A 21,636-nucleotide genomic window follows, 5' to 3' on the forward strand; every position below is an offset into this window, starting at 1 on the left:
AAATCAAAAGATGGACTTATGTCCATTTACAACAAATTGAATTAATCAAATTACATTCAAATCTACACTACTAAAACCCAAACATTCATAATGTATATCGGCCAATCACATAGCTCAATTATCGTGGCCTTTGGTTCATAATCACCCTTTTCTTAATCAATCATATTAACTAAGAAAACAACTTTAAACAATTTGTTTTTGGATCCATAGAATTGATTTAAATGGAACTAAATGAAATGAAAATCCAATTCTCATTAAAGAGACAAAACAATTTTGTTCTCATTTTATTTGGGCCAAAAGGAAACTATGACCACAACAATTGGGCCATAATGCAAATACAAAAACTTTTGGGGTCACTTTGAAAAAACACAAAAGTCCACAACTTCAAGTAATTTCAACTAGAACCCAAAATTTCATTAATGTAAAAACATCATTAAAGGATCAAAACAATTTGTCCTTTAGAGTTTTAGGGTCTTAACGTAAAAACGTAAACTTTTGGGCCAAAATGCAAATACACAAAAGTATCTAAAACTTTATGTAATTGCACAAAAGGCCCCAAAAGTACCCCCACTAGGGGTGGCCGACCATTTAAAGAAAAAATGAAAAATTTCTAAAAAGTTTTGCAAGTTGATTTTGGTGGGTGAGGTAAAGTTGATTTGGATAGGTTTGTAAGAGATTTTTGTCTAACATTAAAACCAACAATAATACTTCACCAATAAACATCACCCATCAATAATAAATCAATAATATACCAAAACTTTATGAAAAACATAAAACTTTTGAATCAAAACTTCAAAACTTTATGTTCTTGGCAAGAACACCAAGAACAATGAAGAACACCATGAAAACTCATAATAGCCCCATGGATGTTTTCATTCACCAAAACTCAATTTTTTCACCTCTCAAAAGAGGGCTAATATCCTAGGGTACTTAGGGGTTCCAAAAGTCACCTTAAAACCATTTTAACAAGACAAACATGAACCCAAAAAGTCACCCTAAGGATTTGGCCGAATTTCCCAAAACATATGGCACCAAATTTTAGTTCCAATATTCATGCTTAAATGAAATACATCTACAACTTTGAGATGCTAAATTTTCTAGCAAAATTTATATATTCAAAAGCAAGAACAAAGCTTGTAACATTTACAACATTTAAATCACAAAATATGAACATCACAAAACCCAAAAGGATTCACCATACACTAGGCCTAGGCTCTGATACCACTTGAAGGAAAAATTTTGTCCTAGCTAAGAACAAGTATGAACATTTGAATACACATGCAAGCTATTAACACTTTAAAGTAGGCATGCATCCAAAAACAATTCATAAAACCCATGACTTTCAAAGCCTAGTATATGGTGAACCAAAATAAACTCTTTAACAACATTAAAGAGAAGTAAAGATTTAGTAATTCTTTACCCTTGAAGCTCATCCTTGATTACACAAGGGATTCACCCAAGTGGAGGGCCTTCAAGTCACCTCCAAGCTCCTTGAATCCTCCTTGTGTTTTCCTCCCTTTAGTGCTCCTTTGATGATTTGAGGAAAAAGGATTTGTTCTCCAAAACACCAAAAGCTTGATGTCTCTAAGTCTCTTCACCAAGGTTGTATCTTGTGAAGATGATATGGATGACTAAGGGAAGAAGAGATTGCTAGATGTCCCTCCCCTTAGTGGCCGGCCTCCTTAGAAGAAAATGGAGAAAATGTTTCACCCAATTTCAATAAGAAAAACCCTAATGAGAAAATAGCTATAAAGTTGCTTTTATAACTTTTTCTTTGGTGAGTGGCAAACTTGTAATTAAGCAAACTTTGCCAATCCACCCTAATGGCCGGCCATCCTTTGTTATTGGGCTAATTTGCCCATTTTGTTTTAGTTGTCATACAACTTAAACATAATGGGCCTTTTGGACCAAAACGCTTTTGGGCCCCGAAACCCAAAACCAACATATAAGCCCAATACGAACCTTTCGTAAAATTAATTAACTAATTAATTAATCTTGACCATTCTTCAATTAAACCATTTAATTGCTTATCCATTTCATATAATTTCTTCACATACATCCTTACTCGGTGTACGATCCATTAGGTTCCAATTAGCAAGGCAGTGGGCGATGTTACTCTTAACTATTGATTGTGAATTGAAACCACATTTCAATTCTCCCTTTAATGATTAGTGTTACCTAATCATTTGGGCTTCCACAAACCATGAGTGACACCTAGCAGTATGTCATGGTTACCCAAGCTAAGTAGAATTGGTTAGAGAACCTATCCAGTTACAACTACAATGCAATACGGTCTTTCTCTAATACAATACTCTTAATCACATTGTTTAAGTGATAGTTTGTTTCATGTCTACTATCCAATGTGATACTTTCCTATATGATTCCTTTGAATATGATTTGTAACAAACTTCCTAAGTCATATTCATTTGCTTTGGCCAAAGACTTTAGAATCATATCTTAGAGTATTCTCCCTCCACCATGGAAGGTTAGAAATCCCTTGTTGTACATTCATATGCCTACATGACTAGATAGCTTGACCCCAACAATGCCGTGGACACTCCAAAGGAATGCCGTTGACATGATCAAAGATCAAGGACCTAACCATTAGACATCGATGATGCCTCAGGTCAAAGGACTATTTTGCATATTGCAACTTTAGAGTTCATACATGACATGTATGTTCGAACTCTCTTTTGATCGTCGTTCAGTGTACTCGATTACCTTTTTCGAGCACCTATGTGTTTGTCTTAGTGTCCAACACCAAATGACTTGAGACTAGTTCATACTCACGTTTGAGTCAACATAACACATACTAACCTTAGCGGATTGTCAATGCCCAATTGGCAATCCTATGGCTAGGAACGTTTTAGGAATGAACATAAGAGAATGGTCTCGATAATCTAACTCACTTAGATCACTTGTCTCTTAGATCAAATACATCCCTTGGATTCCCTTATTGCTTAAACACATGATACAATAAATAGTGATTAACAATAAGCTTTGCCCTTCATTAAACATATAAAAGTTTAACACAATAAGTATTCCAAAAAGCTATTACATCAAATGAGTGGCTTTGTGGGCATACTTCCAACAGAACCATAGCTTGTCCTTAACGTCGAAAAAGATCTGGTTGATCGAGACTGAGAATTTGGTGTACATCTTGGGCGTTGTGCCTCCTTTTACGAGGATCGATCTGTATGTTGCTCTCTAATATGTTTTTGTCATTGAGCGGTTATCGTTTGCTTTCTTCTTAGTTAGTTATGCATCTTTGCGTAGCTACTCAGGCGGCTTCTGGGAACGCTTGGCCTCATCCCAGAGGGAGTGCTTTTCAACCAAATCATAAGAGTCTGCTAGGGTTAAGTTCTCGCCCATGATCAATTCTCCAAAAAATGGGTGATCTGTTAGGAGCCCTTTTAAGAAGGCTAAGCATGCGATGCTATCATCGCAATCGACGATCTTCACCTTCTCCACCTTAAACCTCTTGGCGTATATGCGGAATGATTCCTTCGGGTCCTTCTTCATGTTAAATAGGTGGTCAGACTTCTTCTTGATCGAGCAATAGAACGAATATTCCTTAGTGAAAACCAAGGAAAGTTCGTTGAAGTTCTAAATTGAACGTGGCGGTAAGGTGTGGAACCAATCTTGCACTTCACCTTGGAGTGTTGTGGCAAAAATCTTGCACATAAGAATGTCATTATTAGCATAGTGGGTCATGGCATTTCGATAATACATTAGGCGCTTGTCCTGATCTTCATCTCCTTTTAACAAGGTAAAATGTGGTAAGTTAAACTTCCTCGGTGGCTCCATCTGCTCGATCTCGTTTGTAAACTGTGACTTGCTTAAGTTAGCCACATCTCTACGAAGGGCATCGTCGGTAGTGTCAATGCGCTGGAATCCATGTAACTGCTATGCTACGAGCCTTTGTACTTCTTCTTATATTTGCGCCTGGTAGGGCAACGGAGCCTCCAGCTACCCCCGGTGTTGACTTGCTAGTTCATATTGCTCTTCTACATATCCTGCTCGTCTGTACCACTGTTGCAATGCACGTAGTTTGTTCTGTTCTGCTCACCATCGCGCTTAGTAGGGGCTACTAGTGGAATTTGAGCTAGACTGCTCTCGTGTTCTTCTCTCTCCATCATGCAGCTGCTTATCTGATGCCTTACAGGAGGATCTCCTTATGGGCCTAGCCTCGTATGGACGCTTCGCCTAGAATGTCTTGAGTGCTCGTTGGAGTGTAGACCCAACCTCGAATGCACACTGACTCATAAGCCAAGTCAGGAATGAACGCTTCTTTGCGCATCTAGGCAGGATAAGACGTTTTCCCGAGGGCCTAAACAAGAGTGTACACTATCCAAACGCACGATTCGTGCAAGCTGAGCAACTTTTTACCAGGACGTTGCTGGAATGAGTTATGTTCTTCAGTCCTTATCCTACATCGGGACACCTCATCTGGGGCGCATTGCATCTCGATGCGTTCGATGAGCTGGTTCATGAAAGTGGTCTACTACGCGAGGGCACTCGTCAAATTGGCGACCTGCTAGGGAAGGTGGTTCTCGCCATTTAAATTGGAAAATTCTGGATGATAAGCGTCTCCATGTGTGGTGGAAGTGTAATGGACTGTAGGTACAAAGCTTGTGCCCGGAGTGGGCATTCTTGCATAAAAGTGGGATGAAAATAACCCTGAATCGATCGCGGGACCGATGGTCGGAACCTGGATTGTTGAAGATGGCTTTGAATTTGCTTGGGCCACGGGCTAGGTCATCGAAGCGGGTTGGGCGCAGGTCAACCTGGCTAGGTGGCCAGCACGTTCACATGGGCACATTGGACTCACGTATGTGGTGGTTAGCCTTGTGCTAGCGCTAGCTCCTTGCCTGTCAGAGCTTGGTTGGCAGTTGGCTAAGCTCGGTGCTAGGCTTGGGCAGTGGTTGTTTGGGCTGCTGCTGGGCTCCAACTATTGCGGCTTAGGCTGGGGTAGCTTGGGTTGCCTGTTTGGCAGCTTAGGCCTCCTACCTAGGGTTTTAATGGTCCGTGCGCTGCAAAGGCAATGATGCATGAGCTCGGGTCGTGGCATGGTAGCCTTGGCGTGGCTGTTGGGTCACGGCGGTGGTGGTGATGCAGCTCAATGAAGGTGGGGTTTCTCTTGCCGTCACGTTGAGCCTTGAGGACCTCCGTCGTGGGGCTACGTCCTCATCTTCACTCTTCGGCCAAAATCCTTGTATGTACGGGGTTCCGTTCATCATGGATTCTGAATTTCCTACCATTGTATCATTTCCACAGGGATTAATCAATAAACTTTTCAAGGAAAAATTAATTGATACGATGTGTGGGAAATTCAACATAACAAAAAATTCAAGAAACCAAATGCAGGAGGCTTCTTCGAGTATTTGAATCAGCTCTTAATGAAAGCAACAATTTGTCAATGCAAATTTTTGCCGTCTTCAGTCTTGACGAAAATGCAAAACAATCAACACCTTTGATCAGAGACCTAAGCCTCACAAGCCCACAAGGTGTGGGGGGGGGGGAGGTGTTAGGCCAATGGATCTCTGATGCCTAAGTCAATTTCTCTGAGAGAGTAAAGTGTTTAGGGCCTTTTAAGGGTATCAAAAGCTTCCGAAATTTGGTAGAATATGGGGTATTTATAGGGATATTCTCAAGATATTAAATAGGAAATAATATTCTCAAGATGCTAAATAGGAAATAATATTTTGAGATAATTGAGTAATTATCCCTTATTGATTTGAATTGGGATTACTTACTTGATTGGAGTCAATCTTCAATTGGGAATGTATTAAAGATAAGATTTGGGTAATTAATCGTTATCTTTAATGCCTTGACTTTTCCTTGTCAATGGCAGGTGAGCTGTGGATAGTCGTATTTAATTATTGAGACCTTCAGGAATGTGAACTGCGTGTGGGAGTATTTGAGGAGCCTGCCCATTTATTGAGGGCAATCTTGTCTTTCTTGAGCAAAAATTCATGTGTCACCTCTAGAATTTTTGGGCTTATTTTAAGCTCTACAATTAGCATTATGCAATATATCTTAGTATGTATTTTGTGAAACTGTGCAACATAAAGTGAAATGCATCTTAAGTTAACATATAGATTACTCTGCAAGACCTGATGAAGATAATTTCATACAGGGAGACTAAAGAGAGAGAGAGAGAGTGAGAGGCAGAGAGAGCGTTTGGTTCAAATGTTTTTATATTTAATTAATTATTATAAACATAAATATCATATATATAAACTAATCAATACGGTTCGTACGGTATCTGTTATGGATATCAATACCATACCAATTATGTTTAGTATGGTACAATTATCATAACATAACCAATTGGTACAAAAAATTGGCACAAAATCAGTATGGTATGGTTGGTAATATAGGTAGTTCGGTAATATGGTAATAAAATCTATCCCTAGATGTTGTGTCATTTTCCTTCTAGCATAGTGCCCTCATGGGTGAGTTGATCAAAATAAGCATTCTAATTATCGTTTTTCCTGTCACTTAATACTATGGTTTAGTAGTATTCATCTTCACTTGTAAGTGAGAGGTCTTAGGTTCGATTTTCGTGAAAGACGAATTTTGAACCACATTATTGCAAGTTCATTGTGTGACTAAATCCAACCCCTCTCTCTTAGTGTAGCTAATAACGGTTGTTAAAAAAAATATTGTTTCTCCTAAACCCTAAACATATTTTAGGGAAACCGTAAATTATTTCCATTACCAAAAAAGGTTGTAATAAGAAACATTCAATTTTTCGTTCTCTTGTTGTAGCTATAAGTTAAGCGATTGCTTCGAATAATTCGTCTAGCCCAACTAAAAAATAATTGTACTAATAATGTCATGAAATATGTTTTAGTATACTACTCACTGCACAAAAGCTATAAGTCCGGAGAAATTAATTACGTGAGATAAAATAAGTAGTATAAAGACCGGGTTCCTCATCACCCACCAGGCCACCACAACATGGGCTTAAGTGATGCTGCTGGATGAATATATATGATCATACTCAATTCCGCCAAACCTCATAAATTTGGTACGGATAATTGAACCATCTCTCCATCAAGAATCAGATTGATGGCAAGTTATGCTATTTTGTGGTGAAACATAGCCATGAATATCTGTCTACATTTTCCCCACTTTTTATAATGCAAGGACATTGTAATCATTGTGATGGGGATATGGCACCTATGTGTGGAATATTGGACATTCCCCTTAGAATATGGGCTAACTATATGTTTATGGTTTTAATAATGGAAAATTCGGTAGAGTATTAAATTAGGTATTTTCCTTGATTTTGGATTTGAGGTACAAAGTTGGCAAAAATACTGGTAATTCTCTGGTTGAAATCTTTGGGAGGACACATGCCGTTTTATTGTGGTCAGGAGTGAGCTGAAATGCTTTTAGCCTTTTCAGGCCTTATTGAGAATTGGTCCTACCCTTCGGAGTGCAGAATACCATCAAACTTCAACAAAAAATAAAACAAAATATTTTTTATTTTCTTCGTGCTAATACTCAGGGTGATTATTCTGGTGTTCAACAAAAATTTAATAGTCGTTTGAAGCACATCGAAAGTGATGCCCCTTAGAAGTGAAATTTTGAAAACAAGGGAATCACTTGGGCCTTTTTACTAGAATCACTTAAATGAGATAAACTCACTTCTACATAAACACTACCAAATGAGCCTCAATATATAAGGATGATTTTTGGCGTCGTATTCACTTTTTCTATTAGCAAATATTAGAGGAAGTATAAACTTTCACATTCAATGGACTTGTAACTCAAACTAATAATAAATTTTTGCTGCACCGGTCCGATTGTACTCCTTATCATTTTTCAACTTGGATAATGTTAGGGAGACCAAATTTGTGGACAAAACTTGCAAACTAAATGATGTGTCACCAATAGGAATGAACACGTTTATCAACGCTTCAGTAATAAACTAATCATCAACTTCCATGTCATTTAGTTTTCAAAATTTTGTCTACAAATTTAGTCTTTCTAACATTACTCATTCAACTTATATCTCACGGTTAAATTAGATTTTACACGATTATTCATTCAATAACGTGGTGTTCTTATCATGAGCCATGCGTATAGATTCTCTAATAGACATAGTCCTATCAGGACTTTACCTCGATAGACCTAGTTATCACAAAATCCACTACTATAAATAAACGTGGTTCTGGAATGAGAGAAGCCATTTCAATTCAACAAACAACTCAAAACACTCAACGTGAAAACCCATTTCAATTCAACAAACAACTCAAAACACTCAACGTGAAAACCCTCATTCTACGCAAAACCCTTCTCACAATACAACACTGTTTTGACAATTGGCTACATTTTCAGTTTAGATTAACAACAATGAAGCCATAAAATCGGGCGATTTAGGAGCATATTCACTTTGGATTAACAACATTGCTTCTGGTTGGTTGGTTATCTATTCAAATCTCAGCTAGCGAAGATTTTTCAATTCTTTCGCCTAAAAATGTCACTTCATAGCCCCTGGCGAAGTAAGGTTTTCTATAATTAGTTACTCCCAAGTGCACTTCATAGTTCAGCATTTCGACGGCTGAATTGCATTCACCATAAAGACACTCATTTCCTTTGAGTATCTTTGCACGTACAACCTAATATCGATTCGCTCACTTATAATCTCATAAATATAGTTGAAGCAGTCAAATTTGGCGCAAAAGATCCTGAACTTCATAGTGAATAATTAAGCAACCTTGTCTTCAGGTTTGTTGAGAAAATTAGATAACCAAAATTAAACTCATTAAGTCTCAAATTTTAGTGCTCGCAAGTATACGAATCGGATAACTTTTTACAAGGAGAATGGATCTCCTTAAAATAAAACCCACAACAAGGGTATTAAAGGCAAATTGAAATCCAATTAAACGGAAATAATAAAAACTAGAAATTAAGTTCTCTCCTGAATTCCATTGAATAGCATTCCCATCTCTATTTGATTCCAAAACTGCTCGGTTTCATCTTCTTGCTGTAATGCACATGTCTTCGAGCAGCTAGTTAACCTCTTGTTCCACTGAAATTACTGTAGACACCTCAAATCTCCATTTTTCACTTCTTTTTCACGTAACTTCCGTATTGAATGCCTATAAATTAAAACAATATAAATTAGTGCATTTAACCCATTCATATATACAAAATCCAAAGGAAATATATGATCAAAATATATGAAAATATGCACCCATCAAATTTTAGAACCCTAGATCAAGAGGTGCTCCTTCTTCGATCAGAGTCACTCAAATGCAGAAGTCAGCAGCCATTTGACACCACCATCACCGCATATGTTCTACTGACCCAATTGAGCTAGGTAGCGAATTGGCACACCCGCATTCACAAGAAAGACATTGTTGACTCAATAATTACTTGGTTTGCACGCCACTGATAGCGATTTTACCACTTGTAAAACAAAGGGTTAAACCATAGAAAATTCTTGCAAGAGAACAAGTGTTTGTAGTATAGAATGGCTCAAGCAAGGTCGATCTCCTCAGGGACTGATATAAACAATTTACGAATTTTTGTGTATTTAACTTATTTAATTCTAAGAATTACAGTAATTTGACGAAACTAAATATTACTGGATGTGACTTAAACAAATATCTAAAATGGGAATTGATTTATAAGAATAATGATTCAACTTAAACAAAACAAGTAAATAAGGAAATTCAAGATAAAATAAATGACTGAAGAAAAATAAATTGACAATATGCTAGAGTTCAACCTTTACCAACAACACTCCTACGTAGCTATTCTAATTGCTTAAATAATTGAAAACACACATGCTTTGAAGGTTGGATTTTCCTTGTGTATATTTTACTTGTGACATTCAAGCTAAAACGCACATTTGGATTAAATATAAACACGGGTGATTCATTAATCTTGGTGAAAATCCTTTTGTTAAACCATATAATCCCTAAGAGCATGATATTTACCTTAGGAGAGTATAATTCTCAATCACAAGAAGCATAACCAATTTTAACGTGACATTCGTTCAAAATTGCATCCGATAACTTTTCTAAGCATCCTAATGGTGTTCAAGCATCAAGGTACATAGATAGTTTAATTCAGTGATTGAAAATATCAAAGCAAACATGTAACAACACTTAAGCGATTGAAAAATAAAACTACGTATTCATGTTGCGGCTCATGGCCTCACTCTAGCATAATAAATTAGTTACACATAATTATTTTGATACATAAGAAATTATTCATAACAAAAAATAAATAACTAAGGAAGAAGACACCCGTTTCTTTTCTCCAGATCGCAAGTCTAAGTGAAATTTTCCGTGTGCACTGCCTTTGCTGCCTCTGCTGCGTCAGTCTACTCTCTGCTGTCCTCTCTCTTCCGTCTCACCCCTGCTCTCCCTGCGCCAGTCCCCCTTTTTCCCTCTGTCCTCCTCCGTCCCCCTCTATCTCTGCCCTCTATTTCCTTTTTTATTCTCTCTGCCTTGAGTCAGCCCGTGTCTGCCTTGCCTTTTTGCTGCGTCCATACACGTGTCCTCCACTCTTGCGCACTGCCCTCATTTCTATTATTTCCGTATGCCTTTCTTTCCACTCCTTTTTTTTTCTCCATTGTTTTCTCTTCAGTGTCTCTCCCACTGCCCTTTTATTATTCTTCTTTTTATTCCATCAGTCTTCCACTCCCTCTTTGTCTGCCGTGTCTCTCCCTGTAACAAAAAGCAGCCATTTTCAATTCCATTCTCTCCATTTTGCTTGAGATTAATCCTAAACAAAATTAACTGCATATTAACACAAGGTAAGGTAAAATGCCACAAGTTTAACACAAAAACATCACAAAGACTTTAGAAATGGATGGTATAAATGCATGAAATATATGAGTGATCAAATACCCCCAAACTTGCATTTTTGCTAGTCCTCTAGCAAAACAAAACACAAAACAAAACCACTCAACTAAGACTAGATTCAACAACTTAGTAGTCAACTTCTCAATTTCGATTTCAGAGATAAGTGCTAATCATGAAACAAACAACCAAGAATTAATCAAGAGCTCAAAACATCATCCAATAGTTAACCAAATTTCCTTCAAACAAAAACGTTGAAAAGCCATGTGTGAGCTAGCCATGTCAATGCAATTCCAAGCTCCTTTAAATCATCATATGCAAACATGTGAGTTTCTCACAAGACATACGCTCATTCACTCATAAGTTTTGGTTAACGTGTTTCACTCAAGTGATCTCATTGTACATGCCGCCATATGCTTGCTTGTCCACCTAACTCGCTTATCAATATTTAAGTAATACCTTGGATCAATAGGACTTTATTACGGTTGTAATGGGGCTAAAGGTGATAGGCTAATGAAAGAGAGGATATGGAAATAAAAAATTTTGAGAAAGTACACTTTGGTAGTTTTCCAACACCTCAATATCACCCACCTCAAATTGAAAGCAAAATAATAAAACCTCGAGCACCTGTTACTCCCCAAATTTAACTTTAAAATGAAATTTATACTCTACCGACACATTTTCAACAAATCAACACTCTCCAATTTTCATATATTTCATTTTTTTTTTCCTTTTTTTTTTCTTTTTTTTTCTCTTTTTTTTTTTCTTTTTTTTTTCTTCTCTCTCCTTTTTTTTTTTTTTTTTTTTTTTTTTATAAAAGAAACAAATCTGCAAAAGCTACATCACCCATCAAATTCACATTTCATTGTAATACACATGCTCCATCCATCTTTCTACATAAATGAAACCCCCAAAAGCACAACCCATGTAATACTTTCTCAAAACAATAGGGAATTGATTTTTGTGTATGGGCTCAACTCCAATATTGGAGCAAGGTAAAGAGATGTGGTTAACAAAGAAATGGCTTAGTTAAAGGCTCAATGGGCTACTACAGATAAACATAGCATATAAGGTAGGCATGAAAGGCTCAAACGATCCAAAGATGGCCTATATCACTTCCAAGTTATTACATGAATTGATTAATGAATCGAGTAGTATAAAGCAAGTTCTAGAGATACATGTACAATGAGATCATACGCACAAGAAAGAATGAGATTGATGCATAATGGTTCAATCATGTATAGGCTCAAAAACTCACAAGGTTTACATAATCTCACATGATTCACATATGAAACGCTAAATTATGCTCAAGTTTCACATTGACAAGACTAGGCACATTTATTTTCAAGTTGATTTCGGGAAATCACAGTTAACACAAAGACAACGAAAAGAACTTAGACTTTCTTGAAAGTAAGAAGGAAATTAAAAACAAATCTCATCATAGAATTTAGAAGTAGCTACAAACAACAATAAAAATGCAAATTTTTTTTTTTTAATAGAGAAATAAACTAACGAAATATATTTCCACCCCCAAACTTAATTATAGCATTGTCCCCAATGATAATGAAATGAATTTTTGAACAATAAGACATAAAAATGGAAGGAAAGAAATATAAAATGAAATAAAGACACATAAAGAAAAGGAAAGAACACACCAATTTGTGTAGGCGAGGAGAGCAAATGTGTGAGTCATTCTTCTCTGCTTGTTTCTTCTACACTTCACGTGCATTCTACTTTACCAGAAATCGTCGACAGATTGCCCGTAATTTCCGTAAAGTAGACTCTGCATGTGACAGATGTTGACACGTCTGGAAAAGCAGATTCTTCTCCGATTTCGGAGCTTGCCTCTTCGAAATCTGAGCTCCGTCGAGTGCAGAGGTTGCATGTGACGAGTACGGACAAATCTGGAACAAAGGATGGCCCGTGGTTTCTGAGCAAGCTCAGCTTTTGAGAAAGCGAACGCCGCTTTGATTTTTTTAGTTGGCCTCTTCGATATCTGGAATTGCCTCTTCGATATCTGAAATCCCATCGCGTGCTGATTTTTATAGAGGTTTGCAGGACGTTCAAAGCACACTTGAATTTCTGCCTGTAAAAACTCCCTCTTTGCATTTCTACGATCTCGACTTGTCCGACCTCTTCTTTCTTTAACACCTCTGAAAAATGTCTGGCCCTTCCGACCGTCGTTTTGACTTGAATCTTGGTGAAGAGGCAGCTCCGCCTTCACCAGACAACATATGGCGGCCATCTTTCATATCCCCTACTGGCCCCCTTACTGTTGGGGATTCGGTGATGAAGAATGATATGGCAGCTGCGGTGGTGGCCCGGAACCTTGTCACTCCTAGAGATAACAGATTGCTTGCAAAACGGTCTGATGAATTGGCTGTTAAGGAGTCTCTGGCTCTCAGTGTGCAGTGTGCAGGTTCCGTGTCCAACATGGCCCAACGCCTCTTTGCCCGAACCCGTCAAGTTGAATCGTTGGCGGCTGAAGTGATGAGTCTCAAGCAGGAGATTAGAGGGCTCAAGCATGAGAATAAACAGTTGCACAAGCTCGCACACAACTATGCCACAAACATGAAGAGGAAAATCGACCAGATGCAGGAATCTGATGGTCAGATTTTACTTGATCATCAGCGGTTTGTAGGTTTGTTCCAACAACATTTGCCTTCGACTTCTGGGGCTGTACCGCGTAGTGAAGCTCTAAATGATCAACCTCTGATGCCTCCTCCTTCTGTGGCCCCGTCAACTGCTGAGGCCCCACCGACTAATGAAGCTCCTCCTAAGCAACCTTTGTGAAGGCTCATTCTTGTATTTATCTGCTTAATGTTCCTTTCCTTTTTTTTATGAATGAAAAAAATATCTTGCAAGAAGTTGTGGTAGAGATTGCAAAATCATTACCTGCATAAAGGAACAAAAGTAGGACTTCAACACAAATCAGAAAATAAGAGAAAAACAGAACAAAAACATTTAAAATTATTCAAAATAAAAATGAAAGATAGAAAGCTTGGGTTGCCTCCCAAGAAGCGCTTTAGTTACTGTCTAGAGCTAGACATTCTGTTGGCAGCTTGATTCAAATAACAGGTTCCTTCAAAGTGATGGAATCCTTAGCAAGATCATATGGAGACTCCTTGTATAACTTCAAGCGATGTCCATTAACTTTGAAGACAAAACCAGTTTGCATGTTTTGGATATCCACAGCCCTATGAAGATGGACCTGTACAACACGATATGGACCATTCCAACGTGATTTGAGCTTTCCTGGGAATACTTTCAATCTTGAATTAAAAAGCAAAACCTTTTGGCCCGGTTGAAACTCTTTACGAAGGATGTGAGCATCATGAAATTTCTTGGTCTTATCCTTGTAAATCTTTGCATTCTCATAAGCATCATTCCTTATTTCTTCCAGTTCATTCAACTGCAGCTTCCGCTTCTCTCCCGCTGCTTGGTAGTCAAAATTGAGGTGCTTAATAGCCCAATATGCCTTGTGCTCCAGTTCCATAGGCAGATGGCAAGCTTTCCCATACACCAAACGAAAAGGAGACATCCCAATCGGTGTCTTATAAGCTGTCCTATATGCCCACAAAGCATCAGTAAGCTTTAAACTCCAATCCTTTCGAGATGAACTGACCGTTTTCTCAAGAATCCTCTTGAGCTCCTGATTAGATACTTCAACTTGTCCTGATGTCTGTGGATGGTATGGAGTGGCTATGCGATGGTGAATATGATACTTGGCACAAAGGGAAGCCATGGTACGGTTTAAGAAATGCGTACCTTCGTCACTGATGATAGCACGAGGTACTCCAAATCGGGGAAAAATAGTATTCTGCAAGAAACCTAACACCACAGAACTTTTGCATGTTGGAGAAGCTATTGCCTCCACCCACTTAGAGACATAATCAACTGCCACCAAGATGTAGAGATTGCCATGTGAAGACGGGAAAGGTCCCATGAAGTCTATACCCTAAACATCAAATAATTCAATCACCAAAATACTTTGTTGGGGCATCTCATTTCTCTGAGAAAGATTTCCAACTCTTTGACACTTATCACAAGCCTGGCAGCATAGGTATGCATCTTTGAATAAAGATGGCCAAAAGAAACCACTTTGTAAGATCTTGGCCGCTGTCCTTCTTGGTCCAAAATGACCACCACATGCATAGTGGTGAGCAAACTTCAAAATGCTTTCTTGTTCTTCAAAGGGGACACACCGACGAATGATTTGATCTTGGCAATGCTTGAAAAGGTATGGCTCATCCCAAAAGTAGTGTTTTATAGTGGAGAGGAACTTCTTCCTTTGTTGGTAGCTGAACTCTGATGGTATTTCTCCAGATGCCAAATAATTTGCGATGTCAGCATACCATGGTACTTGATGAGTAACCGCTAGAAGTTGCTCGTCTGGAAAGCTCTCTTGCAGGGGCAATGAATCTGCCTCATCAGTGCTTGCATTTACTAATCTTGAGAGATGATCCGCCACAACATTCTCACGTCCCTTTTTATCTAGGATCTCTAAATCAAACTCTTGCAAGAGAAGGACCCATCGAATCAATCGTGGTTTGGCCTCTTTTTTAGACAATAAGTACTTGAGAGCAGAATGATCAGAATACACAATGACTTTAGCACCAACTAAGTACGATCGAAACTTTTCAAGAGCAAATACCACTGCAAGTAATTCTTTTTCCGTAGTGGCATAATTCAGCTGAGCATCATTCAAAGTGCGGCTGGCATAATATATAACATGGGGGAGCTTATCACGTCGCTGACCAAGAACAGCACCCACAGCGTAATCAGAAGCATCGCACATGAGCTCAAAAGGAAGGGTCCAATCTGGAGCTGTTATAATTGGGGCTAATGTGAGAAGATCCTTCAATTTGTTGAAAGCATCATGACAATCTGCATTAAAATCAAAACAAGCATCTTTAGCAAGTAAATTACAAAGAGGACGACTAATTTTGGAAAAATCCTTGATGAATCTTCGATAAAAACCAGCATGTCCCAAGAAAGATCTCACATTCTTCACAGAAGTTGGTGGTGGTAATTTGACGATCACCTCAATCTTTGCCTTGTCGACCTCTATTCCATTGCTTGAAATCAGATGTCCTAGCACAATGCCATGCTTAACCATAAAATGGCATTTCTCCCAATTTAACACAAGATTAGTCTCCCTGCATCTTTCCAAAACCAAAGACAAGTTATCCAAACATATATCAAAAGAATTACCAAAAACAGAAAAGTCATCCATAAAAACCTCAACAATATTTTCAACCATTCCAGAAAAAATACTCATCATGCATCGTTGGAAAGTGGCAGGGGCATTGCACAATCCAAATGGCATTCGTCTGTATGCAAATGTTCCAAAATGGCATGTAAATGTTGTCTTCTCTTGATCCTCAGGGGCAATTGGAATTTGGTTGTACCCTGAATACCCATCTAAGAAACAATAGAAAGAATGACCAGCTAGTCTCTCGAGCATCTGATCAATGAATGGCAGCGGAAAATGATCCTTTCTAGTGCTGTTATTGGGCTTTCTATAGTCAACACACATTCGCCATCCGGTGGTCATCCTTGTGGGCACAAGCTCATTATTATCATTCTTCACCACAGTAATACCAGTTTTCTTTGGAACCACCTGAGTCGGGCTCACCCATTTGCTATCTGAGATTGGATAAATGATACCTGCATCGAGTAACTTCATCACCTCAGTCTTACAACTTCCTTCATGATTGGATTTAGACGTCTTTGAGCTTCAACAGTTGGTTTAGTCCCAGCCTCCATAAAAATCCTATGCATGCACAAAGCTGGACTAATGCCTTTTATGTCAGCAAGTGTCCACCCCAGAGCATCTTGATACTTGCGAAGAACTCTTAGTAATTTGTCTTCCTCCGTGTCATTACAATCAACAGCAATAATAACAGGCAAGGTCTCATTCACCCCGAGATGAGCATACTTGAGGTGGCTCGGCAGTAGCTTGAGCTCTAACTTCGGAGCTTGCTCACTTGAAGGAATGAGGGGCTGCTTAGGTACTCCAAGACTTTCATAAACATGTCGCCACCTTGGATTATGAATTGGTGCACTATCCAATGCAGCGATGACGTCCACCACATTTTCTTCCATAGATAAAGTAGCATCATGGTTGGTGAGGCAAGTTAACAGCTCATCATTAGATGATCGTGAGGCAAAGTTTGCATGCACAATCCCATCCAAAACATCAACACGAAAACACTCTTCAGGTTCGAAAGGACGCTTGACAGCTTCAAAGAGTTTGAATACAACTGACTCTCCTTGCACTCTTAAGGTTAAAGTACCTGCTTCCACATCAATAAGTGTCCGGGCGGTGGCCATGAACGGTCGGCCTAAAATGAGAGGAACTTCCTTGTCTTCCTCCATGTCAAGTACAATGAAATCAGCTGGAAGATAGAATTTATCCACTTTAATAATCACATTTTCCAGAATACCCAAAGGATAGGTCACGGACCTATCTGCCAATTGAAGACTCACAGACGTGGGCTTGAGTTCTCCTTCACCTAATTTTTGAAAAACAGAATAAGGCATAAGGTTAACACTTGCTCCTAAATCAATCAATACTTTATGAAAATCAAGACTACCAATAGTACAAGAGATAGTGAAACTCCCCGGATCTTTCTTCTTGGGTGGTAGCTTATGTAAGAGGACAGCACTGCATTGCTCAGTTAAAATCACCTTCTCATATTCCAAGAACTTTTTCTTTTTAGAACATAGCTCCTTCATAAATTTGGCATATGATGGAATCTGTTTAATAGCATCTAATAGAGACAAATTAATTTGAACCTTAGCCAATGTCTTCATGAATTCAATGCATTGTTGATCCTTGGAACGTTGTTGCTGCCTTTGTGGAAATGGCAAAGGTGGCTTGTATGGTGGCTTGTCAGAAGGTGCAAATAAACTACCAAGGCCTTTTTCCTTGTTTGCATTAAAGTTGGGTCGAGATTGCACATTGTCACTTGCACTAGGATCTGGAATACCTGCTTCAGAAATAGCCTCTGACCGAGACTTTGCAGCTAATGGTGCACTTTCAGTAAGCTCTTCTTCTTCCACTTCGTCTTCATGGTGCACCACTTCTCTGTTGTCATAGCTCTTGCCACTTTTCAATGTCCGTATTACTTTGCAATGCTCCATCCCTCTTGGATTTTGCTCAGATTGGCTCGGGAACTTTCCTTTCTCTCTTTCATTGAACATGGTAGCAAGCTGTCCAACTTGAGTCTCCAAATTCCCCACTGATGCCGTGAGATTCTGAATGCTAGTTTGTGTGGATTGGACAAAACTGTTGGTGGTATTAGAGAGAGCAGACATATGTTGAGCTAGCTGTGACATTTGGTCTTCAAGAGATGGTTTCTTAGTCTCACTAGTTGATTGGTAAGACTGTTGGTATTGACGTGGCTGTTGGTTGCCACCCCAACTGAGATTGGGATGGTTCTTCCACCCAGGATTATATGTATTGGAATAAGGATCACTTCTGGGTCTAATGAAATTATTCACCATATTCACATGATCTTGCACAAGCTCAGGGTAGCTATCCTTATTGGGGCATTGAGTGATGTCATGAGTTGTCTCACTACAAATGATGCACGGTTCTTGGGCATTGGGCATGGAAGAGACCTGCATTAAGGCAGCAAACTTGGCATTAAAATTATTTTCCATTTTAGCAATTTGAGCAGAAACATTAGGATAACTCTGAGAAATCTCAAAAAATCCCCTCTTTTGTGTTTGTTCTTCTGTCCATTGTTGGGATTCAGAAGCCATCATATCAAATAACTCAAATGCTTCCCTTGCTGATTTTGACATTAATGACCCTCCAGCAGATGCATTCACGTGACTCTTGGTGGTGGCATTGAGACCATCATAAAATATGTTCATTTGAAGGTTAGAATCAAACCCAGCATGATGACATTTTGTGTACATCTCATTATACCGTTCCCAAGCTTCATGGAAAGACTCGTTCGGCTTTTGAGCGAAAGCCAATATCTCTTTCTTGAGTGCAAGAGTCTTGGATGAAGGAAAAAACTTATTGAGAAATTTTTCTTGCAATTCTGTCCATGTTGTAATGCTATTGGCAGGCAGAAAATGCAGCCACGCCTTGGCTTTGTCCTTCAAAGAGAATGGGAACAAACGTAACTTGATAGCTTCAGAAAAGAAACCTCTGATTATGGTGTTGTCACATGCCTCAATAAAATCAACCAAATGCATGTTGGGATCACTGTTTAGCAACCCATGAAAGGATGGCAATATGTTGAGGATGTGAGGTTTGATTTCAAAGGATGTCCCATCTTCCACATCTGGATATATAATGCACCTCGGCACTGCATTGATTCTCGCCGCCAATGAATTCCTTAAAGGTTGACCTGCTGCAGGTAAGGCTAGGGCCATGTGTGCAACTGATGTCAAAGGTTGGAAAATAGATGTGCTGCTCTCAAGATCACAGAACAAATCCTTAAGAAAAGTATCACCAAGGTTGGAATCTTGTGCTAAATATTTTTCTCGAGCTAACTTCCTTGCACTTCTCTCTGGTTCATGGTCGTAAGGAATAAGCACTTGATTCTTGGACCTTGTTCCAATTACCATATACTACACCTGAACAAACAACAGAAATATTAAGCCACAATAAAAATAAAAGTAAAATAAAATAAAACTTAACAGAAATTAACTAAACAACAAAAAGAAAAAGAAAGTAAGTAAACCTAGATGAATTAAAAACACAATTTATGCAAATTGGCAACCACTAGTTAATTAAACGAAGATAAAAAATCTCACACCACACATCCACTACACTTAATCAAAGATCAAAACTCAACTAAATTAATTGCTGTTTTTTTTTTTTTTAATTTTAAATAATAATTTTTTATTATTTTAATAATATGTGATTTAAAACAAAAATTTGTGAAAGGGATACATAAACAGATTTCTAACACAAATATACAACATTATTACGGTACCAAACTTAAATTCACCATTAATGAGCTTAATAAAAAAGGATTCTTTAAATTTTTTTTTTAAATTTAATAATTAATAAAAATAAAACATAACATAAGCATAAGAAAAATAAACACAAAAGCTCGGGAACTGTTGGCACAGTCCCCGGCAACGGCGCCAATTTCTTGATAGCGATTTTACCACTTGTAAAACAAAGGGTTAAACCATAGAAAATTCTTGCAAGAGAACAAGTGTTTGTAGTATAGAATGGCTCAAGCAAGGTCGATCTCCTCAGGGACTGATATAAACAATTTACGAATTTTTGTGTATTTAACTTATTTAATTCTAAGAATTACAGTAATTTGACGAAACTAAATATTACTGGATGTGACTTAAACAAATATCTAAAATGGGAATTGATTTATAAGAATAATGATTCAACTTAAACAAAACAAGTAAATAAGGAAATTCAAGATAAAATAAATGACTGAAGAAAAATAAATTGACAATATGCTAGAGTTCAACCTTTACCAACAACACTCCTACGTAGCTATTCTAATTGCTTAAATAATTGAAAACACACATGCTTTGAAGGTTGGATTTTCCTTGTGTATATTTTACTTGTGACATTCAAGCTAAAACGCATACCACTACATGCAACTTATCCATGACATTTGGATTAAATATAAACACGGGTGATTCATTAATCTTGGTGAAAATCCTTTTGTTAAACCATATAATCCCTAAGAGCATGATATTTACCTTAGGAGAGTATAATTCTCAATCACAAGAAGCACAACCAATTTTAACGTGACATTCGTTCAAAATTGCATCCGATAACTTTTCTAAGCATCCTAATGGTGTTCAAGCATCAAGGTACATAGATAGTTTAATTCAGTGATTGAAAATATCAAAGCAAACATGTAACAACACTTAAGCAATTGAAAAATAAAACTACGTATTCATGTTGCGGCTCATGGCCTCACTCTAGCATAATAAATTAGTTACACATAATTATTTTGATACATAAGAAATTATTCATAACAAAAAATAAATAACTAAGAAAGAAGACACCCGTTTCTTTTCTCCAGATCGCAAGTCTAAGTGAAATTTTCCGTGTGCACTGCCTTTGCTGCCTCTGCTGCGTCAGTCTGCTCTCTGCTGTCCTCTCTCTTCCGTCTCACCCCTGCTCTCCCTGCGCCAGTCCCCCTTTTTCCCTCTGTCCTCCTCCGTCCCCCTCTATCTCTGCCCTCTGTTTCCTTTTCTATTCTCTCTGCCTTGAGTCAGCCCGTGTCTGCCTGGCCTTTTTGCTGCGTCCATACACGTGTCCTCCACTCTTGCGCACTGCCCTCATTTCTATTATTTCCGTTTGCCTTTCTTTCCACTCCCTGTTTTTTCTCCATTGTTTTCTCTTCAGTGTCTCTCCCACTGCCCTTTTATTATTCTTCTTTTTATTCCATCAGTCTTCCACTCTCTCTTTGTCTGCCGTGTCTCTCCCTCTAACAAAAAGCAGCCATTTTCAATTCCATTCTCTCCATTTTGCTTGAGATTAATCCTAAACAAAATTAACTGCATATTAACACAAGGTAAGGTAAAATGTCACAAGTTTAACACAAAAACATCACAAAGACTTTAGAAATGGATGGTATAAATGCATGAAATATATGAGTGATCAGCCACATAGGCTTTATACTTTTTAGAGTCAACAGTTTGTTAATACATGTGTTATTTATAAATGGACATCAAAATTATAGGTTTTTTATATTAGCATTCCACAAAATGTTGAATGCACCACACATTAAAATTTAATATTAAATAACTTATTTACTCCACTATGTAATGACAATTTTGACCTTCTTAGGTTTAA

The 21,636-nt window shown here is 38.0% G+C and overlaps 1 non-coding gene across 1 annotated transcript; it reads left to right on the plus strand.

The window, feature by feature from the left end:
• Window positions 1-18,732: 18,732 nt before the first annotated feature.
• On the plus strand, window positions 18,733-18,839 carry LOC114825301 (small nucleolar RNA R71). The gene has a single exon (XR_003773943.1). It is a non-coding gene; the product is annotated as a small nucleolar RNA R71 (small nucleolar RNA).
• Window positions 18,840-21,636: the final 2,797 nt, after the last annotated feature.

This window comes from Malus domestica, chromosome 05 (genome assembly GCF_042453785.1).
Source record: "Malus domestica chromosome 05, GDT2T_hap1".
NCBI classification, from domain to species: Eukaryota; Viridiplantae; Streptophyta; class Magnoliopsida; order Rosales; family Rosaceae; genus Malus; species Malus domestica.